The sequence below is a fragment of the Protopterus annectens genome, chromosome 13.part0 (assembly GCF_019279795.1).
Source record: "Protopterus annectens isolate FY-2018-M chromosome 13.part0, PAN1.0, whole genome shotgun sequence".
NCBI classification, from domain to species: Eukaryota; Metazoa; Chordata; order Ceratodontiformes; family Protopteridae; genus Protopterus; species Protopterus annectens.
The window spans coordinates 776329964-776339281 of record NC_056747.1 but is presented as its reverse complement, the minus strand read 5'-3'; the positions used below and the strand labels follow the sequence as shown (position 1 = coordinate 776339281).

General features: G+C 39.2%; 1 protein-coding gene across 6 annotated transcripts in view; it reads right to left on the bottom strand.

Annotated features, from left to right (window-relative positions):
* The window catches only part of ABR (ABR activator of RhoGEF and GTPase), a 2680879-nt gene that overhangs the window by 762783 nt on the left and 1908778 nt on the right, over positions 1–9318 (bottom strand). The window lies entirely within an intron of this gene.

Below are 9318 nucleotides of genomic sequence, written 5' to 3'. Positions count from 1 at the left end.
CAGCTCACCACTGGCACCAGTTACTGCAGCTTGCTTGATAGCAGAACTTCTCTGACACATATGAACTGTACAAATGGACACCTGCAAATTGGACTTATGAAGTGATTTCCTAGCTGGTCCTGCTGACACTATGGCCCATGTGTGACTCTGAGCCAAGTGACACAGCTCACTACAGTGGTAGTAAGTACACCTACATACCAATCTTAATGTAATACAGAAAAACAAAATCGCTTTTGATAAACAGAACACAACTATCTGACAGAATTCATGAAGAAAGATTTCTGTAATTTTTGTGGTGTTTCTGGTGTCATTTCTTATGTATGTTAACCCTTTTAATGACTAAGATTTTTTAATAATCAAACGCCATAGCGCATAAAATGTAAACTAAATTAAACACCAAATTATAATGAGCTTTATTTTATATCCAGCAAAATAACAGCAGGTTTCTATTATCAAAATGATAACTTGCTTCTAGCTGCAGTAAATTAGATACTCTCTCCCTATCAAGAAAGTCCTTGAATACAAATGATTACAGAGACTTTTTACTGTGCATTGGATGATATCATCCTGCTGGCTAGAACAGACAGGATACAGTTAAGTTTATACCAATGATTTGAAAGAAACGTTGTCTGAAGTTAGACAGGACACTGAATTAATGCAGAGTTATTTGACAAGAAATTTTGAGTTTTCTTTTATGAACCTGAAAAAGTAACCTAGAAATTATGGATGTTTAAATTAGGCCTGGTTCTGAAAGCTACAGGAAACAACAAAACACAAGAGTTAGCTGACAGCTCTGAACTTAACAACCAAGACTTAAATAGGACGGGTGGTGATGCAGAATACAGGAAGGTGGTCAATGCACAGTCCATACTATGTACAGCTCAGGCAAAAAAGGGAGCAGAGCCTGAGACTGGGGTTTGCAGTGGACATCATAGCATGAAAAGCCAAAGGCACCTACCAACTTTTCAAATTTAAAAAGCACACAAAACAGCAGTAGTTTAATAACCATCACAGCATGACAACTGCAAGCTTAACAGCTTGGGATTTGTTTCAAAACACTTGTAAAACTCATATTTTAACAGAAAACAATAAAATACTTGTGTTAAAATTCACCTTAACAGAAAACCTTACAAAACTTGTGTTCAAGTTCGCATCTTAACAGAAAACAGTACAAGACTTGTGTTTTTGTTTCTTAACTAAGGAAACAAAGACAAACTAATTGTATTTCTTTTGTGAGTCCACACTATGTCTCATAACCGCTGGCCTACAACCTTAATAATATGATAACTAGAAAGGAGTCAACATCAGTTTGGTTACTTAATGTGGTAACAAACAAGCTACCCAAGTAGTAAGGCATTGTATCTGGGTAATTTCTGATACTGCTGTCTAGAGAAGTAGAAAAACTCAAAAAGACAACAGAATATGATGACACTTAAGTCATGCTAGCCTTTCTGTGTCCTTTTAGCCATCTGTTTTTTTGTTTTACAGATAACATCTTGAAGAAAAACAACAAAATTATCCTAAGCAGTCAGAGAAAAAAAGACAACTCTCAATTCCCACTAATGGCACAAAGTCTGATTGTAAGAAAAGTTAAGAAGCAAACTGCTATGTGATTGCATGCCAGCTTGCCAGTACATAGAAATAACCAGAACTTGTGGAATTAATCTTCAACTCATGGTGTATAATGCATGCCTCCACAACTCTCCAGATTTTGCTCAAATTAGGAATAGTTGCATCAATGTGTTCTTCTGGGAGATTGAATCAAAACAGGCATATCCTTTGAACTGGATCACCTGACAGCTCTTGCTTAATCTATCATAGAACAATTCCTCCACACAAGCACCAGTGTTAGACAACAAGATTACCAGGAACCTTATGGTGGAGACCCACAAGGGCGGGTAGGATGAATGCATGGGGCAGGGAGGTAAAGTGGTTGATGCCATGGCTAGCAAGTTCATAAAACAAATCTAAAGATCAGGATCAACTGAGATCTTTCCCCAAAATAAAACAGTACTGCCCGAGGACTGTTAAACTACAAGTATATATTATATACTATGTATATCAGTATACATTTAAACACATTTACAAACAAATAGTTTAATCACTCAAGCCTCATGCTGCCAATTCCTAATACAAATAATGTGCAGTGGGGCTCCTAGTTCTTACTGCCAAACTAAATAACTGTTACACTATTTGTTAAAGAGTGCAGCTGTTGAACACTGAATAATCCTGCTTGGCAAAGCACTGTGAAAGTGAAATACTACAATCAGCCTTGACAGAATGCTTTTCTGCAGGGGAAAGACAAAGGAAGGTGTGTCTGCACTGGCAATGTGTCACACAAGAAAGGACATGACCACTACAAACTGTCCAGCTAGACAAACAGACATTCAGATAAAAAAGACAGCGGTGGACCATGCAGCCAGTTATGGGTGGAATTTGCTATTAAGTGGGCAGTTTGGATAGACTCAGCACAGTATGGATTGTTGATAGCTTCCAGTAAGAAAGATCAACACAAGGCTGATCAAAACAATACAGGTTAATTTCCACAGATAAGGAACATACATTACCTAAATAAAACTAAAACAGGCACCCCCCCCGAACTTATATATACCAACTCCAGGGTTGCTTGACAGTGGAGAAAAGGTAAATCTCCCCGTTTAAGTAAACAGCAGTCATTCAACCTTCAATCTCAAACAGTTTTGCTTGAACAATTACGACTCAAATAACTAGTCAATCAACCTGTACAAAAATCATGTTTGATATTTGTAAGGTACAGAGGTGGACCAAGGGGATACAGCTCAAAAGTTAACACACCACTGAAGGTTCATGTTTATGGTTATTTATCTGGATGTCAGGAACAAGAAAGGCTTAAAAAACAAGCAGAGAATGGAAAAAAAGTCAACAACCACAGTCAAATTTACACTCGTGGCTTATACTCTAGTGGCAAGAAATTTATGTGAATCTTCTATTCAGGACAGCATTACCAGTTGACTTACTTGATATCCATCCTCCTCAAAATAAATAAATAAAGGGCTCATCAATTTTTATTAAATAAAGTCTCAGAAATTTATAGGCTTTACTACAAATAAGGTAGATACTCATCCTCAATGATGTCAGTCTAATACTTCTACACTGATGAAATGGAGATGGTAGTGTGCTTAGATGCTTCCTTCTATCTTATCCAACACTATTAGAAAGTGGACAAGATTTATATACAGCCTAGTTTTCACCTACATTTTCTCTGTCCAGAAATCAGCTAGCATTGCATTAATCGTAAAGTCACACATTTGCATATTCTCTCTCCACCCCCCCCCCCCAGCACAAAGAAAAGGTTAGCTCAAACTCAGTCCTTCTTGCACCTGCCCACTAGCAAACTCTTGAAATTCGCTGTGTCACAGATAACCTTGTTATTCGTATTACAGTGGTATGACTTTCAGGCTTATAGAAGAAATTAAATAACACATTGTGTACATGTCTGCATGTGTCTTAGCCAAATTCTGCAACCAATCTGTGCCTTTAAATCCAATTACCCTTATAAGCCAGCTAAGCTAACTAGAAATTGATATTAACTCAGACTATCTACCATGGTCTGCAGACTTATCAGATAGATAACTTCAAAGTCAAAAATTGGAAGCTCTAACTTGAATGTAACAAAGGAATTTCACAATTCCCCTCTAATGTTTTTCTTCTTTATCAACAAGTTGCAGTATGACATTCCAGATTCATCAATTGCCTTGTATGGTGATGATGCATCCACTCCAGTCAAATACTCAAGGAAATTCAATCACGGCTTTAATCTCATCTATACTCCCTCCATCAGTTGTTAATGAACCATGAACTAATACTCAACCCATCAAAAATCAAATCTGCTTTCCAAAACTCATCAAAAACTCATGAAAACCACAAAACGCCTTTCTATCATATGCAGTAACAGTACCAACAGAGAGCCAGTCACCTCTTTTAAATACCTGTTGATATGGCTAGACCAAACCATCAGTTTTTAACTCCACATTGAGAACACTAGGAACAAAATCAATACTTTCCTTTTCTGGACCAACAACATCTTACCTTACCCCACAACACCAGCTAGAGCAGCTATTGGAAAAGGAGATCTCCTGTCCTAAGAAGACTATGGATATCCTTTCATTACACAGCCTCAAAAAAAAAACTATATATATATATATATATATATATATATATATATATATATAGATATACATATATATATATATATATATATATATATATATATATATATATATCTCTATATATATATATATATTTGCACACGCACATACACACTTCAAGCCATTACCACAAAATTTGCCACTTTATAACTAAATCTCTTGACTGTCTTCATCCTATCCAAAGCTAAGTGCCTTCCCATACACAAAGAGCAGACCTATCACTTGCAGCCAAACTCTTTAAACTACTACTGCTTGAAACACTCCTCCCTACAGCATCTAAATTTAAACAAAAACTCTGACAAATTGAAATGCTGCTGACAGTCAGTTCCCACACTTGTCACACCCTCAGCCAGACATCTTCACATTAAGCACACCTTCTCTACTCTAGCTCCCAGCCTGTGGCAATCCCTCCCCTTTTACTTAAGGAAACTCACCTCCTACCCCACCTTCAGAAACAGTTAAAAAAAGCTACCTGCTCAAGCAAGGCCACTACTCTTGCAGCCAACATGGACAAATCACATATTCACCTACCACTCTTTCTCTTACTCTAATCTACACCCTCTATATCCACTCTACATTTATAATCCAAGCAACACACACACACACACACACACACACATATATATATATATATATATGTGTGTACATGGATTCACTTTAGATTATCGAATTACCAAAAACTCGAAACCCTTATGGTCGAGACCATATGATCGAGTTTTAGGAAACTAAAATCTAAAGTGCATGAAAAAAAAAACACAAAACATAAAAACGTTTCTGCAGGGAGGCAAGCCCCCCTGCACTGCCCACACTCCCCTACTTAAATATGCCAACTCCATGTTCGCACTACAGCGAAGAAAAGGGAAATCTCCCGTTCTGCGCTGTATGCAGAAGCACAGAACGGGAGGTTTCCCATGTCCTCGCTGTAGTGCGATCTCGGAGTTCGTATATTTAAGTAGGAGATGGTGTGGGGGGTGCAGGGGGCTTGCCCCCCCTGCAGAAATGTTGTTTTTATATTTTGTGCTTTTTTTTTTCATGCACTTTAGATTTTCGAGTTTCCGAAAACATGACCATATGGGTTTCAAGTTTTTTGGTAATTTGATAATCTAAAGTGAATCCATAATATATATATATATATATATATTTATATTTATATATATATAATATACATATATATATATATATATATATATATATATATATATATATATATACACATATACATATATATATATATATATATATATATATATATATATATATATATATAGATGTGGGTGTGAGTATAGTAAATACCTAACTGATTAAAGATGGAAGCACTGCCTGTATATATCAGTTGTGATTTCTTTTATGACCAATTTCTTCTGCTGCAAATCTTAGCCCTGACTGCTTCTCTCTGTGCTATTAGTTATAATAATGTATTCAATGTAATTTAATCTCGTGTTTATTGTAATACTGCACTTAGTGTGATTTATTTATGTTGGCTATACATATGAAAATGGTCACTTTCTATCAGTCAGTACCCAGGTAAACAAAAATAAAATAAAAATAACCAGTGGTTCTGACAGGATGCCTCCACCAGGTGGCAGTAAAAATTTGAGAAACACTTTAAACCAATGCAAAAGAGGCAAGCTTATTTATTTACATTGTTCTGGTGGACTAACCACAACTGTCTTTTTCTGATACAGGTTCATATGTTGTTACTAGGCTAACAACTACTAGGGCCCTTACAAGCCTAGCCATTATGGGGGAGGGGGGCATGTTAGTAGGTAGGTGATTTGTAAGGGGGGTGGTATATTTATTTATTTACTGATTGCATTTGTTTACTGGGAAAGTTTACTGGGCCTAAAAGAGCCCATTTTCAGTGGAGGCCCAGGGAGAAAAGCTCGGATAAGAACATAGACACAGAAAATATTAAACACTAACTAGTACAAAAGTAGATCCAGGGTTGCATATCGTGACTACAGTAATATATACAGACTATATAAATAAAAGCAGTAATTCTGTTGGTTGCCAGATGAATGTTAGCTTGGATAATACTCTTCTTACTGACAGCCTCTGTCCATAAGGGACATGGGGATCAGACCAGCGGTAAATCTACAATTTATCATCCAGTTGTCAAGGTTTTGTTTGAATAGAGTCTGGGATGAACTCTGTTTTACATGGATGGGGAACCTATTCCACAGAGTGGGGATCGTTTGGGACACATCTCCAGCATGTTCTGTTTATGTCACAAGCGAATTTCAGATCCCTTAATGTAGTGCTTCTGGTGCTGTTTGTTTTGTGCATATGCAACAGATCCCATTCGGGCTGGGTCTAAGGAAGCCCTAGTAGCCAGGCAGAGATCCCCTCTTAGCAGCCTGTAGGAGACTGAATTCAGAGACAGAGCATTTAGGTCATCAGTGTAGGAAAGGGTATTCATGCTCTAAATTCTCCTGGTGAGAAATCTTTGTGGGTGTTCCAGCTATTGCAAGTGTCTGGTTAGATACATGCCATGCCACAGGGGTCATTATATTCAATGATAGGTCTGATAAGAGCCGGCTAGAGTGCTACTACTCTGAGACGTAGATGACAGGAGCAGCCCAGCACAGAGACCTAGGGTACTCCACTGGTGACCAGTCTGTTGGTGCAAGTGGTCTCACCAATCCTGACTTCTTTGGGCCTGTCTGTGAAGCAGGGAGCAATCCAGCACGTTATGTAAATGTTTATGCCTAGCTCAAACTGCTTGTCAACAATGCCTGAGTGGGGTATTGCATCAAATGCCTTAGCCAGGACAAGGCACACAGTATGCACTGTTTACCCTCATCCCATTGTCTTGGTAACCGTCTCAAAGAAGTCTACCCGATTAAGTAGGCATGACTTTTCCTTAACGATGTCAGAATGGGATGGGTTCAGTCTCTGTCGGTCCCCAATGTCCTTGTTTATCATTTCCATGATAATGCATTCCATGGCTTTGCGTATTAAGCTTGTTAAACTGATAGGTCTGTAGTTCCCTGGGTTGGCTGATGATCTGCCCTTGTGGAGGGAAATGACTGTTGGTGGTCCTCCATTCACTTGGAATGTAACCTGTTTCAAGGATGTAGTTGAAGAGTGCCTCAAGTGGTCCTGATAGGGTCATGTTTTAGACTGTTCAGGAGGCAACTGGAGATGTAGTCAGGACCCATGGAGGCAATGTCCTTGGTTTTAGCTAATGCTTTCATCACCTGGTCCCTTCTAAGAACTGTGGGAAGTATGTTGGAAGGGATTTCACCTGGTAGAGCCCAGGAGGAGTGGGAGGAGGAAGTCTGAGCTGAATTAATCAGTCAGTAGATTTGCTATGTCACCCTCATCAGTGTAGGTGGTACTGTTCACCACCAGTTCAGCACACTGTTGTGTGTCATCTCTAAGGTTCCAGATGTTGCTGAAGACCACCACCTGATTGTCCTTAGCCTGCAAGGCTGACCTCATAGTTGGCCTTGCTGGACTTAATTAGACCTCTTAGTCTCTTCTTTAGTTTTATAAGAGAGCACTTGCCTTTAAGGGAGCTGATTTCCTTACTGTAGCCATGAATTTTCTTCTTTTACTGGACAACCTGTTTAGGCAAGGATTCCACCAGTGGGGTTTGTTTTCAGTGTTTGTTCTGGATTTATTTCTGGTAGGTATGGCAGACTCTATGCAGCCATTCACATGTTTGTATTGTGACTCTGAATAATTCTGCATAGGTAGCGGTGGTCTTGGAGATTTGGGAGAGCCTTGAATTTTGACAAACTGCCACTTAACAGGATGTAGTTTGCCTTTGAATAGTTCCTAATTATTAGTGGTTTAGCTGGATTTTCTGGGTTGATTTTTACTTCAAATGAGACAGCTTTGTGATTCAACCTCATTAGTGAGGACGTGACACATGAAAGTGGGACTTGCAATGCTTTCCCATGATGGTGAGTACCAGATCCAGTACGTTTAATCCTCTGGTTGGAGCATGCACTATCTGTTCCATGATGTTTGTGTTATTAAAGTCCAGGAAATGTTGTGCCTGGCATATTGAGGCTGTATACAGAGGAGGAGTCAAAGTGACCCATGAACAGGGTGTTGGGTTGGATGGAGAGTGCCTCTAGTAAGTTTATATGAGAGTCATGAGACTCTAGGGGTATAGATGGTGACCTATAGCTAGCCACGATGTGGTGATGAACCCTACCTATGGTGACTTGCACGTGGATGAGCTCCATGGTACCATCCTGTTTAACCAACCTGGAGGTATGTTTGTTGCTCACTTAATTGAAACAGCTCCACATTTGGCCTCAGTCTGTGCTGTTGTTGGTCTAATGTGTGAGGTCATTGTAGCCTCATATGTCTGGGGTGCTTCCTATGGCTTTAAACCAAGTCTCAGTCAAGGCACAGATGTCTACATTCTTCAGTGTGAAGAAGGCATGAAGGGTGTGTAGTTCTTTGTTTAGGCTCTGAGCATTAAGCAATAACACATTAAGGTTGTCTGTAGACTTCTTCACTATGTTGTTAGACATTGCCTAAAAAAGGCTCTAAAGGGATGGATACAGTTTTAGCCAATATACTAAAGCCCGAAGGGGGGGGGGGGCAGAAGTACCCCATCCTTGCCAAAGCAATGTGGTGTTTTGACCATCTTCTCCCATGCAGGCAGATATTGGATCCTCCTGGAATGACACCAGAAACTACGTCAAATATTAAAATCAATAATTTTATGTTCATACTGTGGCATCCTCCTTGGTGAAGGTGCAATGCTGCTCAATGCAAGGCTCATATCTACTTGTGACACATGTTCTGAGAGATCCATTATGTCTCTTTTCATGTAGTCCATTGAGGTATGTCTCAGGTCATTAATACCCACATGGACGATAACAGAATCATATTGGTAACTGTGGTGCAGTGACTTGAGAGTGTGTGTGTGTGATACTGTGGATCATGGCTCCAGATAGGCAATTAACTGTTATCTTCTTCTTGTCCAACCTGGTGAGTGGAGCATTTGTGTGTCACACAATAGAGTCTCCAATGACAATAGTACTGGGTAAAGTGTATGCTACTACACAAGCCACTGCTAACTACCACAGCCTGGTGGGCAGCCCAACGCAAAGAAAAAAAAAACTTAAAAACTAACTTCTAAGACCTCTAGCCAATAAGTAAACAC